Source organism: Agelaius tricolor, unplaced genomic scaffold, assembly GCF_023055355.1.
Source record: "Agelaius tricolor isolate 1412-34295 unplaced genomic scaffold, bAgeTri1.0.p SCAF_42, whole genome shotgun sequence".
Taxonomy (NCBI): domain Eukaryota; kingdom Metazoa; phylum Chordata; class Aves; order Passeriformes; family Icteridae; genus Agelaius; species Agelaius tricolor.
The window spans coordinates 3,214,760-3,240,011 of record NW_027269302.1 but is presented as its reverse complement, the minus strand read 5'-3'; the positions used below and the strand labels follow the sequence as shown (position 1 = coordinate 3,240,011).

Here is a 25,252-nt window from a genome sequence, read left to right as displayed (position 1 = left end):
ACAAGATCTGCCTTGGCACTACCTCAAGCTGTGGGGTACCCGTTGTCGTTTTCGCTGGCTCTGGATTGAAGTCACTTGAGACAGTAATTCATGTTCAGACTCAAGTGTTTATTATTTCTTATCAGTAAACCAGCCTTATTACTGGGAGTTCAGCAGCTTTTCATTAGAAGGCACAAAATGGCCAACAATCTCTTGTTCCAAGGTCTTTTAAGACTAAACTATCCAATTAGGAACTGACACCTAGATTATTTTCCCTGCCTGCAATGCAGAATTTCTGCCCAATTACAAAAAGCCACCCAAACCCATGAAGAAGAAGGAAGAAGAAGCATGAAGAAGAAACCCAGGACGAAACACTGTGCCCTCCATTTTGCTTCCATCCATAACATACTAAAAATCCCAAAACCTCAATTTCTCAGAGTCAGAGTGGACCAAAGCCCAAAACCTGGAGATGATAAGATGTGGGAAGATATCGCGATGTTACGCTCAAGATATCGCGATGTTACACTCAGGCGGAACCCCTCCCCTTTTACCGTTACTGTACCATTAACCACTCCTATAAATGACCTGGTTCAACCATTAATAAACGCCATTTCACTGTCCACCACATTGGTGTGTGCATGTGCTTGGTCTGTGTGGCAAAGGAGCTGCCACTGAGCCGTTCTTGACCCAGGAAGCCACGCCCCAAGCGGCAGCAACAAGTGGTGCTGAAAACCCGGGAACAATCCAGGAAGTGGGAATCGCCTTGGCAAGTGAACAGCAGCTGGAGCAGCAGAACTGTCTCCGGCGGGGAGGATGCTCCCAGAGGACCAACGAAAGGGGAAAAATCTCACACTGAGAACTGGCGAAGGAGGAAGGCTCGCACCAGGAGCTGGCGAAGAAGGAAGGCTCGCGCCAGAGGCTGGCGAAGGAGGAGGTCTCGCGTCAAAAACCTGCAAAGGAGAGGATGGAGTCCCTTGACAAGGTCATTTTTAAAATTCATAGACAGTGGGGCATAGATTGCGAGCCGGGAGACTTTATCCTCGTGGTGTCAAGGCTCCTGCGCATTGGGTAATCAGGCAGCCGGAGGATATTTTCCACCCGGAAGTGTGGGATGATTGTACTGGGGCCCTAGCGGAGGAGGCTATGTCCTCAGGCTCGCAGCGAAATCTAAAATTATGGGGCAGGGTCATGCAGGCTCTGAAAAAGGTTCAGCAAGTTCAGCAGGAGTGGGGAAAGTGGAAAGCCACACAGGACTGTGTGCAGGCAGGGCCCGGCAGGGTGCGGACAATCGTTGGTCCACTGAGTGTGGGGATTCACAGCCACGGGAGCGCTCTTCACGGCTCCCGAGCCCAGGCACGCAGACTACAGGGAAAAAGTGGCCATTTTGGGACGGGCTGCTAGAGGAGGCGCGGAGTGCAGCCATTAGTTCGGAGGCGCGGAGCACGGCCGTTAGTTCAGAGGTGCGGAACCCCGCCGTTGACTCGGAGGTGCGGGGCCTCGCCTTTAGCTTGGAGGCAGGGGGCGCTGCCATTGATTCGGTCTCTGAGGGAGTTTGGGCGGGGCCTCCGCCTTACACACCGTGTGGTGGTGCGCCCCTGCAGCGGGGGGGATGCAGACACGAGCGTGATCGGCAGAGACGGAGAAGGGCTGCAAGTCAGCGCAGACACGCGCAGGCATAACGGAAGGAAAGGACACGGAGGGGGAGCTGACGCTGCTTGGAATACGTGTTGGAAATCTCATCACAGGGCACTGGCCCCCCCTAGCAGGAGGCAGGCCGAGCCTAGAGGGAGGGAGCGGCCCAGGGCTAAGACAAAGGGGCAGGGTCGGAGCCTGACAAAAAGGTCCTGGAGCCCGGAAGTCTCCAGCCAGTTGAGTTCCGGGACCAAGTTGGACTTGAGCTGGGATGAGTGGTTCCACAAGTGGTCCATTGCTGACCCTGACTCTTATTCTGATGATTCTGATTCAGACAAAGAGGGAGTGGGAGCACGTAAGGGTAGCCATCGCAATCCTCCTGCTTGGGTCAAGGGAAAACTAGGAAAAGAGCAAGCTCCTCTTACGGACTGGAGGAGAATAAAAATAGTGTGTGCCGAGTGGGCCCCTTCAGCCAAGTTAGTGTTTCCCGTCCGGGTGGGGGGGCCAGGAAGAAATCAAAGAACCTATATGCCTGTGAACCCCAAGGACATACAGGCAATTGTCAAAGCGATTGCAGACAGGGGGATTAATTCGGCCATGGTCTCTATCTCATCGACAGTGTTTTTGGAGGGGATGACATGCTCCCATTTGATATCAAGCAGACATGCAGATTAATTTTTGATGGGGTGGGAATGATTGTATTCAAACAAGTGTGCGAGGACAACTGTGCAAGGAAGCTGGCCTTGGTGACTGGGGCAGACCATCCAACTACATGGTTCCAGCTTGCAACGCTTAATGGGCACAGACCCAACTATGATCACCCCCCAGGCGCAGGCTGAGGGCCTTTGAGCCCACGAAGTAGTGACAACAACCCGTGCTGCCAGAGAGGCTATTCGCTCTGCATCTAAGGTTATCGCCAGACCATCGCCATGGTCTACCATAAAGCAGAGTGAGAGCGAAGGTTTCATGCAGTTTGTGGACTGCCTCCAGGCAGCAATTGATTCCTCCGCTCTGCCATCAGAAACAAAGGGCCCTGTGTTAGTGGAGTGCCTGCACCAGCAGTGTAGTACTGCCACAAAGGACATCTTGCGGTCGCTACCACCCGGGCTACGATAGCAGACATGATTAGGCATGTTGTTAAAGAGGAGCATCTAGCCCCAATTCAGGCAGCTGTCCACACTGCTATAACTAATGTAATGGCATGCTTTAAGTGTGGCCAGGCAGGGCATATCGCAGTAAACTGCCCTCGGTCAGGATACCCACCAACAGCCATTCCCTCATGCCAGATGGGGCTTAGGGGGCCATGCTGGATATGTGGAAGGAGGGCGCACTTCACTAGGGAGTGCAAACCCAAGGATCAGGGAAACGGGAGGGGGAGGGGGCTCCCGGACCGCACACAGCCCCCTCCCACCCGGAACATGAAGTGGCCCAGTTGTGCCAATTGTCAATGGGGCACGGAACTCCTGCACCCACTGCCCCCTCCCACTGTCAACTTCACAGCCCAGCCAACGGCCCAGACAAGTCCATCCACGGCCCAGAAATACCAAGAACAGCTCCTTGGGGACGAGGCCCCTAGGTGGCCCTGGCCATGAAGGCGTGGGAGCGAGACCCGTGGGTGGCCTTCGCTGTGAAGGTGGGCAGACACCCACTGATGGTGTGGGCTGTCTGCCGTCTCTATAACAACCCTGATGGCCCTGCTATCTGTATCCCTTTTTGGGTTGATACAGGATCGGATGTCTCCGTCATTCCAGACATACACTGACTGGCCTTCACAGTGGAAGTTGGAAGAAGCCCCCATGGTAGGCGGGGTTGGAGGACTGTCTCGCGCCCGAAAAAGCAACCAGCTTATTACGCTAACGCTTTGCACGGAGAGGGGACTGGGGAGAACCATCACCCTCTCCCCATATGTGACGTCCGAATGTCCACCCTTGTTAGGGAGGGATGCCCTGAACTTGTTGGAGGTTAGAATGACAAATTTATTCTAAAGGCCACTGCTACACACCCACAACTGCCCATCAAATTGAGATGGAAATCACTAGACCAGTGTGGGTCAAGCAGTGGCCCTTGTCTAAGCCTCAAATGACTGCCCTTCTTGAATTAATTACCTGGGAGCTACAGCAAAACCACACTGAGCCCTCCATAAGCCCGTGGAACACTCCCATCTTTGTCATACCCAAACGATCTGGTGAAGGCTTCCGTCTCCTACATGATCTATGGGAGGTGAACAAAAAAATCCAGCCAATGGGCCCTGTGCAAATTTCGTTGCCAATGAATTCTATGGTGCCAAGAGGACAACCCTGTGCAGTGCTTGACATCAAAGACTGCTTCTTTTCCATCCCCCTGCATGATGAGGACAAAGAGCGGTTTGCCTTTTCAGTCACCTTCCTGAACAGCCAGTGGCCCAACCTGCGCTTCCAATGGCGAGTATTGCCTCAGGGAATGGTCAACTCCCCTGCCATTTGCCAAATCACGGTGGACTGAGCACTAGCGCCAGTCTGGCAGAACGATCCCACGGCGACATTATCCAATACACGGATGACATCCTGATTGCCACACCATCAACGAGCCAGGTAGACCAGCTAGTGTCTGCGATCTCAGGGACCTTAAAAGCAAATGGGTTTGAAATTGCCAGTGCAAAGATAAAAAGGGGACCATGCGTGACCTTTTTAGGGGTGGGAATCTCCTATATAACCCCTCCCCAATTAAAAATCGGCCGAAACATCAGGACACTCCACAACATGCAGCAGCTGGTGGGATTCCTACAATGGCTCCATAACATCATCCTGATCCCTCCCGAGGTCATGTATCCCCTAAACGACCTCCTAAAAGGCAAGAATCCATGGGAGCAAAAGGTACTGACACCAGAGGCAGTGAGCTCGCTTTACTTTATCAAACATCAGATGTCAATGAGCACGCTCTCCAGATGGGACTCGAACACACCAGTTGATTTGTATGTCCACCTTACGAAGAAAGGGGGAGTAGGAGCGCTGGCCCAAGGACCCCCTGATAAAACCCAACCAATACAATGGTGGTCTTGGGAAAACCATCGCGCGCCTTTTCCCCAGGAGTTGAGTGCCTTGGTAGCCTCATTATGAAAGGCAGAAAACTTGCCCTGAGACATCTGAGCACTGAACCCACCAGAATGTGTCTGCCCTTCTGCAAACAGCTTTCCACACAGTCATCAATAACGTCAGAGTATCTGGCCATAGCCCTCGCTGTGTCGGGGGAGAAATTCGTTACACAGCGAAACCCCCTTGGACGCAGTTGCTTGCAGTCGTCGACATCGACCTACCACCTAAGGTAACTGACCGGCCACGAGAAGAACCCACAGTCTTCACCGACGAGTCTTCATTAACCTCCACTGCAGTGGTAGTATGGCAGTCAGGAGAGCGGTGGCGTTGTATTAAAACAACAGATCCTGCGCTTTTGGTCCAGCAACTCGAAGCAGCCGCCGTGGCACTAGCATGTGGACTGTTCCCTTAACATCGTGACAGACTCTATATTCGTGGCCAGGCTCTGTCTAGCCATGGCTGGACCCGGGGTGGCAGTGCCCGCAGTGGTGACGATGTTAGAAGAAGCACTCAGTTCACAAAAGGGCACCGTGTCTATCACCCATATCAATAGCCACAGTCCAGTTAAGGGGTTCTTTCAGGGCAACAACAAGGCAGACACCACCGCAAAAGGGCTGTGGACCCTAAGAGAAGCCCGTCAACTACATGAATCCCTACATATTAGGGCCAAAGCACTCGCAAAGAAACGCAGGATCTCAGCCGCAGATGTGAAGCACGTCGTCGCCTCATGCCCCTACTGCCAAAAATCACCACTGTGGTCCAGTAGCATCAACCCCAGGGGCCTCAAGGCTGCCAAAATACAGCAAACAGATTTTACATTATGCCAGCTGCTGAAACCCCGAGCATGGCTTGCGGTAACAGTGGACACCTACAGTGGAGTAATCGTGGCCATGCAACACCAAAGGACTGACTCCAAAGCAACTATCCAGCATTGGTTAACGGCCATGGCATGGCTTGGTATCTCAAGGCAAATCAAGACAGATAATGGTCCAAGTTTCATTTCAAAATCAGTCCAAGCGTTTGCATCAAGATGGGGTATAACTTTAGTCCACGGCATCCATATAATAGCACCGGACAGGCTATTGTTTAACGGGCTAACCAAACCCTAAAAACTAAACTGGAGGTGCTAGCGAAAACAGAAGGTTTTACCAATTCCATCCCGCCAAAAGACCGAGAGCGCATCCTAGCACCTGCCCTGCTGGGTTTAAATCAGTTCCCCAGGGGAGATGAAACAAAAAGTCCTGCCCGGAGGCACTGGGCACCCAGACACTAGAGGAAGGCCCACAAGTCATGATTAAAAATGAATTAGGAGAATGGGAAATGGGTTGGAAGCTGGTACTCACAGGGCGAGGGTACGCAGCCGTTAAGAAAAATAGTAAAATTAAATGGTGCCTGCTTAAGTCGATAAAACCAGACCTTCAGGGCAAAAACTAATGATATTTGTAAAGCTTGTTTTGCAGGACTGAATCCTCAGACGCCCGCGCGGCCCGTATACCCTGCTTCCTAAAGGGTGTGACAAATCATCAAGCAGCCCAATGGCAGACCATACCGGGGTCGTGAAAAACTCAGTGACCGAACTAAAGGAGAGGCTGGCACAGAGAAGGACTGGGGGAAAAAAGCTCAACAAAAATGTTATCAGTCACGGTTCACATAAATGTTGTTTTTGAAAGTCTTGTTTTAAGTGGTGTCCATTAAGTAGAGTTCGAACTCTAGCCAGGTTCTGGCTCTACTTGAATGGAATGCCAATCAACCCGGAGTTTTTCCTGTGTCAAAGGTTCAAAGGGTGTTTTGGAGAGAACATGAGTCCGGGCATGAGCTCTACAAATCTCTCTAGTTTTAAGGTCAAACAGGTCGCAGACTCTGGGATATTCATAGAGCCTCATGCATAGCAAACTTCCCCAAAACTAGATTACATGTTCCAAGAACTGTTTAGCATGGCTCTTCCTTGGATCTGCCTTTTTAGAGCATGCAGATTCCTTGGTTGTGGTTTTAGTCTATCCTTATCACCTCCAGTTTTTGGGCCTTGGTCCACCCTGCCTTCAGATAGGGAGTGCTGATAGTTGGCAGATCTGTACAGGTGTCCTCATCCTGTGTGCATTGGGTGTTACCCCATCCAAGCAGGCATTATTTCACTGAGCTTAACAACAGAAATAAGAACTATATCTTTACAACAAAGTTACTTTAACACCACACATATAAAATCCATTTTATTATCTGTGAAAATCCAATATTATAATATGTATCCATAGCAATACACCTCTTGCTGAGTGATGGTAGATGTCAGTCCCATGGCCCAGTCCCAGTACTGGGAATTTTGCTCCCCTTACTGGGAATTCCCCTCCCTGTAAGCTTTTTACCCCTCTGTTTTTAAGGTCACTGTTTTTATAGATACAAATTATAATATTGGCTTTTCACAGATATTAAAATGGATTTTATATCTGTGGTGTTAAAATAACTTTGTTATTGTCTTGGTTTGAAAAGCCTGCTGTCTGCAAAGGAAGGCAGGAGCCTCCCCTGGAATGGAAAATGCAAACACCCTCCCTCTGAATTGTTATAATTTTGAAATTAATGAGCTCTCAGGCAAAGACATGGGAGCAGGAATAACAGTTCTTTATTAGAAAAAATTAAAAATACAAATGCAGTAGTACAAAGTAAAAAAAACAAAACATTGACAGAGTCAGAATAGGACCTGACACCCTGTGGGTCCGGATGTTGGCAGCAGTCCCATTCAGTGGTGGCTGCAGCCCTCCTGCAGTGCCAGGTGTGGTTCTGTTGGAGCAGGGATCCTGGAGAAGGGTGGAGTTTTCCTCTGAAGGTCCAGGGGTGCTGTAGATGGACCTGGGAATCTTCCTCCCTTTGGGAATCCAGTGGAGAAGACAGCCGCTCCTCTGGAAATCCAGTGGAAAAACGCTGATCCTCTGGGAATCCAGTAGGAAAAGGCTGCATGCTTGTACTGTTCCAAACCTGAGATTCTATCCAGGTAGGAATGCTTGGCTCCTCCTGCTGGGCCGAGCATCTCCCAATGGCAGGATGTCATTTTATCAGCCAAGCAGTGACATTCAATGGCCCATTAACAGCAGATAATTAATAATTAATGGCCCATCCACTATCAGAAGATATATCCTGGAGGGAGGATTGGTTGTGGAAGAGAGAAACTGCCCAATGAACAGAAGATAACTGCCCCACCACTGACAGATGGCAAACAGAACACACACTTATCTTGCAGTCCAGGACCTGTCCTCACTGGCTGCCCCCATTCTCCAGAGTTCATGGTGTCCAGGGAGGCTGCAGCTGCCGGTGCTGGGAACAAACGAGACGGGTCTGGATTTCAGAAAGCTCCAGAATCCATTTCTGACCCCCAAAAGACAGGGCAAAGGCAGGGCCGTGGGGTTTTTATAGGGTATGCCAGGGCTAGAGTTTGAGTTTGGTTCAGGGGAGGAGTTCTTAGCAACACAAGAAGGGTGAGATCAAATTCCTGCCACTTAGAAACAGGGGCACTCCACACAGATGTGTCCCCAAATCCTAAATTCCCCCTCAAACACCTCTGAAATGGTGGGACTTTAGACATCTTTGATCACTTTCATTCATTTAACCCTGTTTTGTTTTTAAGGGATGAAGATGAATCAGAAGAAAATTAAGGCCAAACCAAAAGGAAAAGCAGCCAGGTGTGTTCCCAGCATGGATCACATGGAATGTGAGTGACCAGGGCTGTGCCCAAAGTGCCTCCTCCAGTGGGGGATGGAGCTGGAGCAGCACACGAAGCTCTTCCCGTGCTCAGGGCACTCGCAGGGCTTCCCTTACCGGTGCCTCCATTGGTGTTTGGCCAAGTGAGAGCAGCTGGAGAAGCTCTTCCCACACTGGGGACATTTGTAGGGCCTCTCCACAGTGTGGATGTGCTGGTGGGTGATGAGGGTGCAGTTCTTCTTGAATCCCTTCCTGCAGTCAGGGCAGCGGAAGGACCTCTTCTCTGTGTGAATCTGATTGTGCTTGAGGAGATGGGACCTGGTTTTAAACATCTTCCTGCATTTATCACACTCGTAGGGCCTCTCCTCAGTGGGCATATTTTGGTGGACGATCAGGTAGGAATGCTGGCTGAAGCTCTTCCCAAATTCCCCACAGTTGTAGGGCCATTCCCCCATGTGGGTCCTCTGGTGGCTGATCAGGCTGGACCTTTCTCTGAAGCCTTCCCACACTCCCCACACTCGCGAGGCCTCTCCCCTGTGCAGATGTGTCGGTGCATGACAAGGTGGGAGTTCTGCCTGAAGCCCTGCCCGCAGTCGGAGAAGCGGAAGGGCCTCTCCTCTGTGTGCGTGCACTCATGCACGAGGAGACCAGAGCTGGTCTGAAACCTCTTCCTGCATTGATCACACTCGTAGGGCCGTTCCCCAGTGTGGGTCCTCTCATGCTAGATCTGGTTGGAGCTCTGGCTGAAGCTCTTCCCACATTCCTCACACTCATAGGGCTTCTCCCCAGTGTGGTTCCTCTGGTGCTTGATCAGGTCACAGCTCCTCCTGAAGCTCTTACGACACTCCACGCACGTGTAAGGTTTCTCCCCATCATGGAGCTGCTCATGGAGCACCAGTTCCGTGCTCTGGCTCCACCTCTGACCGCCTTCATGGCCCAGGCTGGCTCTTTCCCCCTCACATCCCCACCATCTGCGTTTGCAGCACCTCCTCGCGCGGCATATCCGTGGCTTTTCCTCCCCGTTGGCTTCCTGCGCTGTGGAGCCGCTCAAAACGGCCTCTGCCACCAGGTTCTGCCGCGGGCATTTGTCCTCCCTGCTCTCCATGCTCAGCTCCTGCTCTGGGGGAGGAAGGACAAGGACAGGATGGGATTTGCCTCCGTGCCACAGGCAAGGGCAAGGAGATCCCCCCAGGGCTGTGCTGCAGCCGGGGGCTGTGCTGGGCTGGGAGATGGAGCAGCACAGAGGGAAAAGGGGCACTGACTTCCTCCTCACCTGCCTGGGTGTCCCGGGGCATCTTCCTCTTCTCGCAGCCTCCCAGGGTTTAGCAATGGGAAATCCTGGTTTGGGAAAAACAATGGATGAGCACACTGAGTTTGAAGGTCCCTCTGCCCAAGTACATCTCTACAAGTCACCGGCCATCTGGGCTCCAGAAAACCTCCCAAACACCAAGACTCAGCCCTGAAAAAGCCTCCCAGGAGTTCCCTGTCCCTGGTCCCTCCCCTGTGGTGTTCGGGTGTTCCCCCCTGTCCCAGCTGCTGGGGTCAGGCTTGGATTGGGGGTTCCCCCTTGTCCTCAGTGCCCGCCCTGCCCAGGCTGCTGGCAGTCCCAGCAATGCCAAAAGCTCCCCCCTCTTGGCCCTCCCCATTTTGGGATGCTGGGGCTTTTTGGGCTCCCGGGCTCCATTCTCCCCTCATTCTCTGCTCTGGGCTGCAGTGGCTCCAAGGAGTCCCCAAGGAGTCCCCCCTGCCCCTCTTCCGAGGCTCTTGAGGCTCCCACCAATGGCGGCACTCCCCCCTCTCTGGCCTCCCCACTTTGGCCTCCTGGGGGACACAGGGCTCTGCTCCTCCAGGCTGCCTCTGCCGGCAGCCGCCACCGCCACCCCACGATGTCCCCCCGAGGGGCCTTTTCTGCTCAGCCTTGGACTTCATTCTCCAAACATCCCCCCAAAAACCCAACCCAGGGACCCCCGGGACATCCGGGCCGGGCTCCCCCTCCCCGCTCATCTGCACGATGGGGGAGGCAATGATCCCACAAGTGGGGGCTGCGAATTCAGGTGGGGCTCGACCGCATGGTTCCCTCTGCTCAGCCTTGATCTGCATTTCTTCTTCCTCTTCCTCTTCCTCCCACTCCTCCTCTGTCTTGTCTCCACCTCCCTTGCCTCCTCCCCCCTAACCCCCCTCCTTCACTGCTCTTTCTCCTCCCGCTCCTCCTCTTCCATCCCCCCTCCTCCTCCTCCTCTGTCTTATCCCCACCTCCTTCTTCTCTTCCATCCTGCCCCTTCCATTCCTCCCCCTGCTCCTCCCCTCTAACCCCACCTCCTCCTCCCACTCCATCCCTGCCCTTCCCTCCCTCCTCCTCCCCCAGCAGCAGCCACACCCTCGGTGCCCCGTTCCCGCAGCCCTCGCAGCCCGCGGCAGGAGCGGGGATGGAGCCGGGACAGGTCGGCATGGGCAGCGCGGGGCTCTCGGCTGCTCCCAGCCGCTGCGGGCGGGGGGAACCCGGCCCGGGCCAAAGGAGAGGCAAACTGGGCAAACTGGGGGCTGCACATCCAAACTGGGCCTTGCTGGGGACCCTGACTGGCCACTGCCAGCCCTTGGGGCTCCTCTCGGCACATCCGCCAGGGAGGAACGCACACAGGCCTGGGGGATCCCAGCAGTGGCAGCACTGCCAGGGACTGGGCTGCACTGGGATCATACTGGGAGAGACTGGCACTGTACTGGCTTTAAACTGACATCATACTGGGATCATACTGGGAGAGACTGGCACTGTACTGGCTTTAAACTGACATCATACTGGGATCGTACTGAGATCATACTGGGAGTGAGCAGGTGTTGCGGTTCATGTTTGGTTTCATCCGTTCTCCCCTCCTCAGTTGGATAAGTTGGTCTGGCTCGACCACCAGTTTATGTCAATCACTGTTTTCCCCTCCTTGTTATCCCATATTTGTCTCTGTATCCCCTCCCCAAGTCTTATGTCAATCACCGGCACCCCGCCTCCAGTTCTAGAACTTTCCAGATTGGGTGTCGAGTGATTGGCTGAAAGGCTTGAGCCCCTCCCCTTAGCCTGCCTCTATTGGTCCGCACCACCCATCAGTTTTACTGTATCAATTTCTTCGTTTTGTGATTGGTTGTTTCTTGTACCCACCCCCTCCCTTTAAAACCCGATCCCCAAAGGGGTTCGGGGCTCTCTCCTCCTGCTCTCTTCCTCCCCAGCAGAGCTGCGGCTCCGCTCCCCTCTTTCCTTGTTACCCACCCTTCTTCTCCGACCCTGGAATAAACCAAGTTCACCCCACCTAAGCAGAGTGGAGAGTCGTCTCTTCCTTCAACCCTGCGGTGCGGCTGCATTTATATCTTGGCTTCTCCACCCGACCCACGGTAGGCACCTGCCTCCGGCTTAGTGCTGGAGGAGTGCCTGGACGACTGAGGCTGTGGCTGGACTTGCTTACCCTCAGCCGGGCTCCTCTCAAAGACAGCCACAGCGGCATTTGCTGGCGCCCAACGTGGGGCCCCTCTGCAATTTTCGCTTGCTCCTGGTGGGATTCCTAACCAGTAGAGCCGGAATTTACCATCTCTGCACGGACCCCGCGGATTTTGGACTTAGTCCTTTGGACGCAGCAGCACCCCGAGGTGAGCAGGCCCTCTGAGGCAGCGCTCCCCGGGGACCAGACGAGAACTCGAGCACCCGGAGTCGTCTGACCGCAGGACCCACTCCGCCGCAACTTCTTTTGACCGTCCACCGGACACGTGAGTGTTTCGCCACTCTCCCAGTCGCCCTCCCCAGTCCCCAGGGTGTTTTGTCGCCCTCCCTCGGTTATCAAGACAGGGGCCGGTGGAAAGTCACCTTTTGAGTTTTCGTTTGCCTTTTGCGCGGCGGTTTGGGCTTGAAGTTTGTGGCAGTGGGCATTTGACTTTGTCGGAAGTCCCTAGTGATGGGTGCTAAGCTGTCCACTGCCCAGAAGAGATTTAAAATCCAAGTTGAGGGAATCCTTGTTGGGGGGGGAGTTGTTTATGAGAAAGCTGTTGTTAAGAAATTGATAAAATGGGTCACTTCTGAGTTCCCAGAAGTTTCGCCTGACATGATCAAAGATCCCGCCTTTTGGCGGAGAGTCAAAACTCGACTTTCGGAGTTGATCAGGCCAGGCGACGCTTCACTTACACAATTGGCCAGGCTTGTTGCCCAAATTAGGAAAATATTGAAAGATGGAGGGAGCTCAGAACAGGCCCCAGGCAAGGTTAAGCGTTGCCCCAGTTCTGTTTCGCGCCCCAGTTCATTTTCCGTACCCTCCGCCCCGAATACCCCCTCTCGCACGCCAAAATTAAAAACTGGGATTCTGAAGGGAGCATCCCGTCAATCCAGCCAGGCGCAGGGAGTTCCATCTTCCCCTGGCCCCCTCCAGAATTCCCAGTCCCCCCGCCCCGACAGTTCTGGCCAAACTGTTGGGGGCTCCTTGTCTTCTCCTGCCTCCCTGAGTCCCGTCCCCAAATCCCCGGTTTTAGAACCCCCAGTTTCGAAAACCCCAGTTCCAAAGCCCCCTATTCACCCCCGGTCGTCTCCTGCTCTCCAAGATGGCTCCTATGGAGCCCAAGATGGAGGCGACCACATGGCCGAAGTGGCGGGAAAACCCTCTTCTCCTTCCCAGAACCCCTTTCTTCCAAGTTCCAACCCCTTCCTGCCACTCGGCCACCCCCTAAGTCTCACCCCCATGTCCATGTTCCCTTTCAGTTCCTCCCCTTTTCCCGACTCCTCCCACTTGTCGGTCCCTCCTACTTCTCCGCCCGCTTTCCCACCCACTTTTCCTCCCACTTTTCCCACGATAGCTCCTCCTTCAGCTCCGCCCATGTCATCACCCGTGTCTCCTCCTCCCGCCTTCAGTCCTGTCCCACCCACTGACTCCGCCTCCTGGGGGGGTCCTAAAACAACAGACCACCCCGCCCCAGTTCCCAGCCACGCCTCTGCCGTCCCTCCTTCCGGTTCCCACGCCTCCTCTTCCGGTTCCCACGCTTCAGAGTCCGGGGGGGGGGGGGGGGCTGAGTGCCGGAGACCGGAGTTAGCTGCACTGCCATCAGCAGCCCCGGTCGTTTACCATCCCGACGGGGACGGTGGAGTGCGTAGGCAATGGGTCCCGCTCAATCACACCCAAATCAAAGAGCTGGTCAAGGCCCAAAAAGAATTCGGCCGAGACAACGAATATTTTCAGGGCATGTTGCAAGCGACCCTCACGGAAACCGATGTCACCCCCTACGACGTTCGGCGCCTCTTCAGATGCCTGCTCAATCCCTCCGAGTGGGCACTGTGGGAGGCGTCTTGGAAGAGGGGAGTGACGGAGGCGCTCCCAGGCCTGTGGGGTCAGCCCCATACCGGGGTAGATCTCACAGGCAATGTCCTAGCTATTGACCAGCTCTTGGGGACCGGGAACTGGGCAGACGGGAATTTACAAGCGAGTACCATACCCCAGGAGGCACTCCGAGAGTCAGCCCAGGCCGCAGAAAAAGCGTTCCTGGCACTGCCGAAGGCAGCCCCTCCCCTCCCCTTTTCGAAGATTTTCCAGGGCACAGAGGAGCCTTTCCTCGACTTCACAGAGAGGCTGAGGAAAGCCGTCGAGAGGCAGGTAGCAGACGAAGCTGCGCGAGAACTTATTATCAAAGAAGTGGCATCCTCCAATGCGAACGCTGCGTGTAGAGATGCCATCCTCAGCCTCCCGCTGCACCCACCTCCAGAATTCCACGACCTAATCGAAGTCTGCGCCCGGAAAGTTCACCTTGTTCCATCTAGAGAGGGTGAAAAGAAGAAGCCACCGCTACCCCGAGCCAGCGTAGCAGAAGAAACAACCGAGAACGCTTTCGTTGGAACCATCAACCGCTCGCAGACCCCCGGAGCGTCCGCCGCGAACTCGCCATGCCACCTGTGCGGAAAAGTTGGGCACTGGATGCCTGACTGCCCGCTGCGGCAGGAATTTTATCGGTTCAAAAGGGAGCAGGGACAGCTGAGGGTCGACCCTTCAAAAAACTGAGATCAAAGCGCAGTGCCCCCCTGCGCGCTGACAAAAATCAGGCGGGCCACGTAACACCAATATGCGGGGGGGAGAGAGGCCAGGGACCGCCGCCAACCAGACTTGACTCGTCTTTATCGGACTTACCTTCTGCATTGCCTATCCAACCCAGACCTGTGCTAACGACCTCTTCTACTTTTGAACCCTACAGGTTGCGGCTGTCGGAGGCTCTCCATCTGAAAACCTCCGACTTTCAACTCGTGACAGTCGACCCAGAGTGTCCAGGTAACTGGAGACGGATCCGTTGCAAGTATGTCGTCGTCGGTGACACTAAATACACACCACCGACGGTAAACATTATCCCGGGTCTCTTACCATCGGACCCGGGGGTGTTCGCCGTCGGCCTGCACTGTGTCCAGCCCCCCGTCTTTCTGCCTAAGGACCAAATTATCGCTCAAGCGATTCCGGTGCCAGAAATCACATGGGATTTGCATTACTCATCCGAGAGCACTGTTCCAACTCTCGCCTGGGCCCAAGTCCTAGGGCGTGAGAGACCACATCTCCATTGCTATATTACAAAAGGGGGAGAAGGCAAACAGCTAAAAGGCCTGCTGGACACTGGGGCAGATGTCACGGTTATTCCTTCCAAGGAGTGGCCGTCGCATTGGGAGTTGCAAACCGCGCCTGGTCACGTCCGTGGTGTTGGGGGTTTACAATTGGCGAGACAGTCTAAAGGCATCGTACAAATTACGGGGCCGGATGGGCAATTGGCTTCTATACGCCCATTCGTTTTAGACTATACAGAGCCCCTGTGGGGGAGAGACCTCCTAGCCCAGTGGGGAGCCCGAATTGACCTCCCAGTGGCTCCCCAGGTTTTTTGGGCGGCGGCCACTGATGAGCGCCCTACCTGGAAGCTCAATTGGAAATCCGACAAGCCAGTTCAGGTAGTACAGTGGCCGCTCAACAAACAGAAATTGGCGGCGCTCAGGGAGCTCGTTGAGGAGCAGCTCCTTAAGGGCAACATTGTAGAGACCACGTCACCGTGGAATTCTCCCATTTTTGTCATCAAGAAGCCCAATAAAGATAGGTGGCGGCTCCTCCACGACCTCCGTCAAATTAATAACATCATTGAAGACATGGGGCCTCTCCAACCAGGGATGCCGTCCCCAACGATGCTTCCGCAAAATTGGGAATTGGCTGTAATAGATATAAAGGATTGCTTTTTTCAAATTCCCCTTCACCCGGACGATGCCCCGCGTTTTGCGTTCACGGTTCCCTCCATCAACCGTGAGTCCCCAAGCAAGCGCTACCATTGGCGGGTCCTTCCGCAAGGCATGAAGAACAGCCCGGTGATCTGCCAATGGTATGTCGCCTCCTTGCTGTCCCCAATCCGTGCAGTGATAAACGATGCCATCATTTATCATTACATGGATGACATCTTGGTGTGTGCCCCGACCGCCGACATGCTTGGCCACGCCCTTGACCTGACAGTCAATGCGCTGGTTGCTGCAGGGTTTGAGCTCCAGCAGGAAAAAATTCAGAGGGTGCCGCCTTGGAAGTATCTGGGCTTGGAAATAACTAAGAGGACCATTGTTCCTCAAAAATTGGCGATTGTACCAACTATCAAAACCTTGGGAGATGTTCACCAACTGTGTGGATCCTTAAATTGGGTAAGACCTTGGCTGGGCATACCAACAGAAGACCTGGCCCCCCTTTTCAATTTATTGAAAGGGGGAGAAGAGCTAAGTTCTCCTAGGACCCTTACCCCAGAGGCGAAAACCGCGCTCGAAAAAATCCAGAAGTTAATCTCGGCCAGGCAGGCCCATCGCTGTCATCCGGGCCTGCCATTTAAATTTATTATTTGTGGAAAACTGCCACACCTCCACGGGGTGATCTTTCAGTGGGATGATACCATCAGAGGCAGGGACCAAGGCTTGAGAGACCCCCTCTTGATTATAGAGTGGGTGTTCCTCAGTCACCACCGGTCCAAGAGAATGACACAGCCCACTGAACTGGTGGCAGAGCTGATTCGTAAAGCTAGGCTGAGAATCAGAGAGCTGGCAGGTGTTGACCTAGCGTGCATACATATCCCTCTCAGATTAGATTCGGGCCACCTAAAACAAAAAATGATTGACCACCTCCTACAGACGAATACAGCTTTGCAGTTTGCTCTAGACAGCTACCCCGGCCAAATTAGTGTTGATCGGCCGGCCCATAAATTATTTAACCAAGAATTCGTATTGTCTGCAAAATCAATCCAGAGTAGAACTCCTCTAAGGGCGATGACCATTTTTACAGATGCGTCCGGGAGATCCCACAAGTCAGTTATGACTTGGAGGAACCCCCAAACTTGGGAGTGGGAGTCCGATGTCACCGAAGTTGAAGGATCACCTCAAATCGCCGAGTTGGACGCAGTGGTCAGAGCTTTTGAGAAGTTCCCTGGGCCTTTCAATTTAGTTACAGATTCGGCCTATGTAGCGGGGATAGTATCTAGAGCTGAAAATGCTGTGCTGCAGGAGGTGTCAAACCCAACCCTATATAACTTGCTCTCCAAATTGGTTCAGTTGGTCTCCCACCGGGAGCAACCCTTTTATGTTATGCACGTAAGATCACACACCGATTTGCCGGGGTTCATCGCCGAGGGCAACCAGCGTGCCGACGCCCTCGCCACCCCTGTTCAAGCGGCCCCGCTCCCTGATCTCTTCGGCCAAGCCAAGATCAGCCACCAGTTGTTCCACCAAAATGCGCCTGGCCTGGTTCAACAATTTCGTCTCACGCGCGAACAGGCCAAGGCCATCGTGGCTACATGTCCTCACTGCCAATCCCACCAGCTCCCTGCCATCTCTCTCGGAGCTAACCCCCGTGGTCTGTCCAGCTGTGAAGTGTGGCAGATGGACGTGACGCATTGTCCATCGTTTGGCCGCTTCAAGTTTGTACACGTCTCTGTAGATACTTTCTCGGGCGCTGTCTTTGCTTCTGCCCACACAGGTGAGAAGGCTGCGGATTGCAAGAAGCATATGCTTCAAGCATTCGCAGTCTTGGGCATCCCCAAGGTAATCAAAACCGATAATGGCCCAGCATATAAGTCCAAGGAACTGCGGAGTTTCCTGCAGCAATGGGGAATAGAACACAAAACCGGCATCCCCTATTCCCCGACAGGCCAAGCCGTGGTGGAGAGGACCCACCAGAGCCTTAAAAAAGTTTTGGAGCAACAACGATCGGCAGTGAAGGTGGAGTCCCCCCACATCCATCTCGCACGGGCGTTGTATACCATCAATTTTTTAAATTGCTCCTTTGAAAATCTGAATCCGCCCATTGTGCGACACTTCGGGAAGCACGAGAAGCTGCAGCCTAGGGCCAGGCCTCCGGTCCTCATTAAAGATCCGGAGACCTGGAAAACAGAAGGGCCATTTGATCTTGTGACCTGGGGTAGGGGATACGCTTGCGTGTCCACTCCCTCAGGTCCGAGATGGATTCCATCAAAGTGGGTCAGACCCTTCCGCCCTAAAGGGGGCTCAAAACCAGAACAGGTCCCTCAAGTAGCAGAAGCGTGTTGGCGGCGGAAACGGAAGAGCTGGTGGGCAAATCACCATTAGTCAAGGTCCTGACCCTCCTCCTTTACGAGCCAGACCTTTTGATTTATGTCTCTGTTTCTTTTCAGTTAGATCTCCCACCTGCATGGACCCGCTGGCTATCACCACCCTCCTGATAGTCCTCCTTGTCGGGACTCCACCACCATCAGCGAGTCCCTGGATAGTTCCCCAGCCGAAAGCTAACGTGTGGAAGACGCTCGCCCAAGCCATGGGCCAGGAACATATCTGCCTGGACCTTGGTTCTGCGGAAGACCCGATGTCGTCTTGCCTAGTGGGGATCCCACTTCCCATTTTTGAATTTCCCCACCCCTTTAATGTTACTTTAGGTTCGTTGCTTCATCGCAATCCCCCATTAATGGTAGACGCCCAAAACGCATGGAGAGACGGGCTCAGGAAGTTGACCCCCCTGCAGTCCGACCCTCCAGAGCTCCACCTGATCGGCTCCGCAAGGTCCTCTGCTTGTGTTTGGTTCCAATACATCCCCATTTCCGGTTCCTCTAAGTACTCAAACATAAAGCCATCCAGTCTTGAGTACCAAGCAACGCGATGGTGCAATTTTACCATCCGGTTGCCTTTCGCCTCTACACTAGGCACTAAACCATTAGCGTTGCCCAGAGGGACATTTTTTATATGCGGAGACCGAGCGTGGGCTGGCATCCCCCCTCGTCTTGCCGGAGGCGTCTGTACATTTGGCAAGCTGACGCTGCTTACCCCCAATGTTACGCAAATTAAAGATTGGAAGCGTAAGAGATCGCAGTCTGAATCGGCTATTTCCAAAAGAGATCTTAGAGATTTCGACCCAGACTGCGACTCCAAAATCAAACATTGGGCCAGACCAAAGTCAGTCGCGCTCACCATTTTTTTACCGTGGGTATCGATTGCAAAGTCTCTAGGAGAATTGGGCCGCCTAGAGTGTTGGGTGGCTAAGCAAGCAAATTTCACCTCAGCTGCCTTGACTGACCTCCTCACGGACGAGGAGATAACTAGGAAGGCGACCTTACAAAATCGGGCGGCCATCGATTTCCTCCTGCTTTTACACCACCATAGCTGTGAGGAATTCGAGGGCCTGTGTTGTCTAAATTTGTCATCGAAAGCAGAAGACGTGAGAGTCTCCATACGAAAGATGAAAGAACTCATCCATGATATTAAAAATGAAACATCAGACTGGCTGGGGAACCTGTTTAAAGGCTGGGGATTGTCAGGATGGGCCGGATCCATAATCCGCTCTGTTTTATATTTAGTTTTAGTTGTTGTTTTAGTAATTATCTCTTGCTCCCTGATGTGAGGACTCCTTAAAAGATTCGTGCTGAGCGCTTCCGTCGCCAGCGTGAACCGTCTGGAGCTCCCTGATGTCGAAGGAAGGCCCACCTCCAACTCAAGCTCCAGGAGCGCCAGCGAAGAGAGCATTGACTCAGAGGCCGCTCGACAGATGACAGTCGTCTGACGTTTAGAGATTCGTCCAGTCCCTCACCCTTTCCTTTCCTTTTCTTTTAATACAAAAAAGGGGGAGATGTTGCGGTTCGTGTTTGGTTTCATCCGTTCTCCCTTCCTCAGTTGGATAAGTTGGTCTGGCTCGACCACCAGTTTATGTCAATCACTGTTTTCCCCTCCTTGTTATCCCATATTTGTCTCTGTATCCCCTCCCCAAGTCTTATGTCAATCACCGGCACCCCGCCTCCAGTTCTAGAACTTTCCAGATTGGGTGTCGAGTGATTGGCTGAAAGGCTTGAGCCCCTCCCCTTAGCCTGCCTCTATTGGTCCGCACCACCCATCAGTTTTACTGTATCAATTTCTTCGTTTTGTGATTGGTTGTTTCTTGTACCCACCCCCCTCCCTTTAAAACCCGATCCCCAAAGGGGTTCGGGGCTCTCTCCTCCTGCTCTCCTCCTCCCCAGCAGAGCTGCGGCTCCGCTCCCCTCTTTCCTTGTTACCCACCCTTCTTCTCCGACCCTGGAATAAACCAAGTTCACCCCACCTAAGCAGAGTGGAGAGTCGTCTCTTCCTTCAACCCTGCGGTGCGGCTGCATTTATATCTTGGCTTCTCCACCCGACCCACGGTAGGCACCTGCCTCCGGCTTAGTGCTGGAGGAGTGCCTGGACGACTGAGGCTGTGGCTGGACTTGCTTACCCTCAGCCGGGCTCCTCTCAAAGACAGCCACAGCGGCAAGCAGGAGCCTGAGGGGGGCAACTGACACCATGTTAGGGGCAAATGGGATATACTGGCAGTGACTGATCGTGCTGAGTGTGACCGGGAGTAGCTGTGAGCAACTGGGATCATGCTAGGAGCAACTGGGAGGAACTGGGTGCACACTGGGGGTGGTTGGAAACTGCTGGACTTATCCTGGGATAAACTGGGATCATGTTGGAGGTCACCGGAATCATACTGGCAGTGAGTGCCATGACACTGAGGCTGACTGGGAGTGGCTGGGAGGAAATGGGATCATACTGGAGAATACTGGGAGTGCCTGGCAACATGCTGAAGGGAACTGGGCTACACTGGGAGATACTGGGAGTGACAGGACCAAAAGTGAGGGTGAAAGAGAGTGACTGGAACCATGTGGAGCACAACTGGTTCACACTGGCAGGGACTGGGAGCACACTAGGCTCATCTCTGGATCATACTGGGAGGGACTGGACTAATAGTGAGAGTATCTGAGGAACACACCCTGCACATCATCCCCCATACTGGGCCTAACTGGGAGCACGCTGGCAGCAAATGGCATCATACTGGGACTGACTGGGCTGATCTAGGAAGCAACTGGAACCATGCTGGAGGTAGATGGGACCATACTGGGAGAGACTGGAAGAAACTGGGATTATACTGGGACCACACTGGGAGGGCTGGCATGTGACTGGGATCAAACTGGAGCTTACTGGGATCATAGTGGGGTTGAAAGGGAGCAACTGGGATCACACTTTGGGCTACTGGGAGCAGCTGAAGAAAACTGGGATCATGCTGCAAGCAAACTGGAGGAACTGGGAAGGACTGGATGCATGCTGGGGGCAACTGGGATATACTGGGCATGACTGGAGGATCATACTGGGATATGACACCTTACCGGGGCCACTGGAAAACGTGGGCACCCTGTTACCTTTTGGGATCCCCCTGAAATACCTTTCCCCTTACATCAGCCTGTTGCATATTCATAGAGCCTCATGCATATCCTAAACTACTTTATACATATCATAAACTACTTTACATATTCCAGAAACGATTTTACATGGCCTCTCCTTGGGTCTGCCTTTTCAGAGCATGTGTGTTTCTTGGCTGTGGTTTTGGCTCCTTCTCTTTATCACCTCCAGTTTTTGGGCCTTGGTGCACTCTGCCTTCAGACGGGGAGTGCTGATAGTTGGCAGATCTGTACAGGTGTCCTCATCCCGTGTGCATTGGATGTTATTCCACCCAAGCAGACATTTTACACACGCAGCTATTTCGCCAAGCTTAATTATCAACAGAAATAAAAACTATATCTTTAGAACAAGGTTATTTTAACACCACACATATAAAATCCATTTTAATATTTGCAAAAAGCCAATATTATGATATTTATCTTTAACAGGGTGAAGGAGCCCTGGCCCAGGCTCTGGCCCTGGGGGACACGGGGACGCTGCCGGGGGGTCCCTGTCCCCCTGTGCCACCCCCAGGGCCCCGGCCCCCCGTCCCCGTGTCAGGCTCTGGGGTCGATCTCGTGGAACATCCTCTGGGGGAGGCTGTGGGGCCGGGGCCGGGGGGACCCGGGGGGACAGGGGACCCTGCTGTGCACGAGCAGGGTTGGACTGCCCTGGGGGGAGCTGTGAGGGGGCCGGGGCAGAGTGACCTCCCCAGGGACCTCACACAGCCCCCGTGATGTCACCCAGCTCCTCTGATGTCACACAGCCCCTGTAATGTCACATGGCCCCTGTGATGTCACACAGCCCCCCCCCGTGATGTCACACAGCCCCTGCAATGTCACACAGCCCCTGTGATGTCACACTGCCCCTGTGATATCACACAGCCCCTGTGATGTCACACAGTGTAGTAAACCCCATGGACTAACTTGCACTGCTTGATAATAAGGCCAGATAAGAGGCTTTATAAACACAGCCCCTGTGATGTCACACAGCCCCTGTGATGTCACACAACCTCCATATGATGTCATTCAGCTGCTATGTGATGTCACAGAGCAGCTTTGTGATGTCACAGTCACCCTGTGATGTCACAGCCTTCTCTGTTCACATCACACAGATGCTCTGTGATATCATACTCTGTCACAACCCACACTGTGATGTCCCAGAGCCGCCTTCTGTGATGTCACAGCTAGCTCTGTGATGTCACAACCCCCTCAGTGCTGTCACACAGCCCACTCTGTGCTGTCACACAGCCCCTTGCTGCCATCCCAGCTGCTCTGTGGCTCTGGGACACAGCCCCAGAGGTGCTGCTGTGACACAGCCCCCGCGGGGACATCCCACAGCCCCGGCCAGTGCTGAGCCCCTGGGAGCTCTGTCTGTGCCCTGCTCGTGTCCCTGAGGGGCCCTGGCAGTGCCCCAGCCCTGCTGGGCAGTGCTCAGGAGCTGCTCCTGGCCAGAGCTGTCTCTCTGCAGCTCTGCTGCCCTTGCCAGGAGCTGCCTCTGGGCCAGGAGCCCGGCCCAGCTCAGCAGCACAGACACAGCACAAGGACTTTAATCACCCTCTGAGCCTTTGCTGCTCTTTGCATCACACCCAGTCCCTCAGAGTGGGCTCAAAGACTTCTCAAGAGCTCACAGTGAGATTGAAATACTGAAGTTTCTTGTACTTTAAGGAAATCCCTGTGAGGGACAGGACTGAGAAAGTGTCCCTGGGTTCCAGGGAGAGCAGAACACTGGAGGCACTGATGGCAGCTGGGGACAAACAAGGCAAAGGTGTCTCTGGTGCTGAGCAAACCTGGATTTGTTCCAGGAATGCAAAGGGCCAAGGCCTGAGCCCCAGGGCCTGGCCAGGCAGATCCTGTCCCTCCCTCCTTGCTCAGGGCTCTTCCCGGGATGGGCACTGGCATGTGGGGATGGGCAATGCCAAGGGCAGGAGCGTGGGCCGGCCCCTGCCAGGCCGCTGAGCAGGGACAAGGAGGCAATGAGGCCCCAGGCCTGCAAGGGTCACTTGTCCCCTCCTGGCTCAGGCCCAGGCCCAGCAGCCATGGCCAAAGCGCTGCCCAGGTTGGCTCTGTCAGGGCTGTCTTGCAGCTGCTGCCCATCCCTGTGCCCTGTGCAGCCCAGGCTGTCCCACGGTGTCCCTGCCCTGGCCTCTGTCCCTGCAGGCTCTCGGCATCCCCTGGCTGCCCCACCTGGCTGGGCCCTTCCTTTGCTGACAGCTCTGCCTCCTGCCTGCCCCTGCCCGCCCACACAAAGCCTGGGGCTGCTCCAGGCTCCTGCTGGGGACGTGCTGCACCACAGCCCTGCCCTGACAGGGAAATTCCTTTCTCCTGCAGCCACTCTGGGCCTCCCCAGCTGCCCTTGGCGTTAATTCTTTCTCTCTCTGGCTGTTTTCCACTATGTCAAAAGGATCCACCATCCCTGAAATCGCTCTTTAAACACTCTCATGGCTCTGCTCCACTGTCCTCAGGCTCCACCCCACCGAGCACAGAGCTCCTTTGTCCCTATACAGTGCTCATGGGCCCAAGGCCTCCAAACCCCTCCTTGGGACATATCTGGGCCCTCTCCAAGGTGTTTCCAAATGAAAACATTCAGCTCAGAGTCTACGAAAATCATCAGAGGACAGGGCCAGCCTGACCTGTCTGTCCTGGCTACTTTTGACTGGGAGCAATCCTTGGATATAAAGAATTTGGTAGGCCAAATTCTAATTTTGGCCTTGGTCCCTGGACAAGAAGGCTGGTTCTTTTCCATAGGAATGAAGGAACAGAGCCCTTCTGTTTCAGGGGCAGATGGGAGGTGACCACCAGAGGCCAAGGCCAGCCAGAGCTAGCAGGTTTTGTTTTGCAAGATGCCCTTGCATAGAGGAAATTATTTTAGGGAGAGTACCCGTTTTGGCAATGGGCATCTGAAAAGTCAGACAGCTCTTTTCCATAGGAAGGAAAGCACAGAGCCCCAGTGCTCCAGGAGCTGATGAGAGGCAGCCCTTGACATCCCAAGATCAGCCAGAGCTGTCAGGTGGCCCCTGGGAGGCCAAGCCAGCCACACCTGCTCCCTGTGCCCTTGGTTCCATGGGGCCCCACAGTGTCCCAATGGTCTCCTTGATTCCAGGAGTCCCTGCAGTGTCACAGTGTTCTCCTTTCTTCTGCAGTGTCACAACGGCCCCTTGGTTCCATGAGTTTCTGGACTGTCAGCAATGGTTTCTTTGCTCCAGAGGGGCCTTGATGTGTCACAAGGGCTCCATGGCTGGGGTTTGTGTCTCACCCACGCTGGAACCCCAGCAGTTGGTAGCCATGTGCGTTTCTTTCTATAGAGCTTCTGTCTTCCTGTCTCTCTGTCTTCTCCTTCCAATGCTCTTGATATGGAACATTTTTTGATACCTCAACAACTGAAGTGATTAAACATTTCCAGGTACACCGGGCTGAGTTAATGAAGTCACTGCTATGGTGTTTTATGTTGAATTGGATGTTTTATTAAATCTTTTTCCAAAGTTTCTTGATTTTCTGTACTTTGCCAGTAAAATTTTGTGTCATTTTGACCTCTTGAGAATATATGGTTGGTGTTTCTCCTGTGCACCAAACTCCAGGAAAGGAACCCATGGTTACTGTGAGAAACGACTGCTGACTTTCAAAATTTTAAAAGGTTTATTCAACCTTAACAAAAATTACAAGCGAAGGACAAAATAAGGAAGAACAGGCCTGGGAGCTCCCCTCATGGCTGCCTACCATGTGCCTGACTCGTCCTCAAGATGGACACTTCGCCTTTGATACCCCGGGATTGCATCAGCCAACCCTGGCCCCTCCCACAGTCTGTCAGTCAACTCTTCTTTGCTGTTTATTGGTGGAGTCTGCTTTCCTGCAGCTTGATTGGAGGGTCAGGTGCTGTCATGCCATGCCCCCTCCCCAAGGAGCAAGTTTTTGTTCTCGCCTTCTTTCCACCTGTCCTGGATGGCTCAGGCTGTCTTATGGTAACAATAGGGAGGAAAGGGACTGTGGGGAGAACAGGGGACATCTAAACAACAGACTGCAATAACATAATCACACATCAATAAAGCTTCTCTTAATATTCATACAGTATCCATCCCTTAATTGTGAGAGCAAATCATCTCATTAGCCATCTATAACATAAAGGGACGTAAAACCACCGTTAAAAGGCTTGGTTCAACCTAAAATTACCCAAAGAGGCCTAAAATCCACCCATA

At 53.6% G+C, this 25,252-nt stretch overlaps 2 pseudogenes; one reads left to right on the top strand and one right to left on the bottom strand.

Moving 5' to 3' along the window:
* LOC139603950 (zinc finger protein 271-like) overlaps positions 1-25,252 on the top strand; it is an 82,555-nt pseudogene that overhangs the window by 40,444 nt on the left and 16,859 nt on the right.
* The window catches only part of LOC139603889 (zinc finger protein 436-like), a 29,967-nt pseudogene continuing 11,991 nt past the window's right edge, over positions 7,277-25,252 (bottom strand).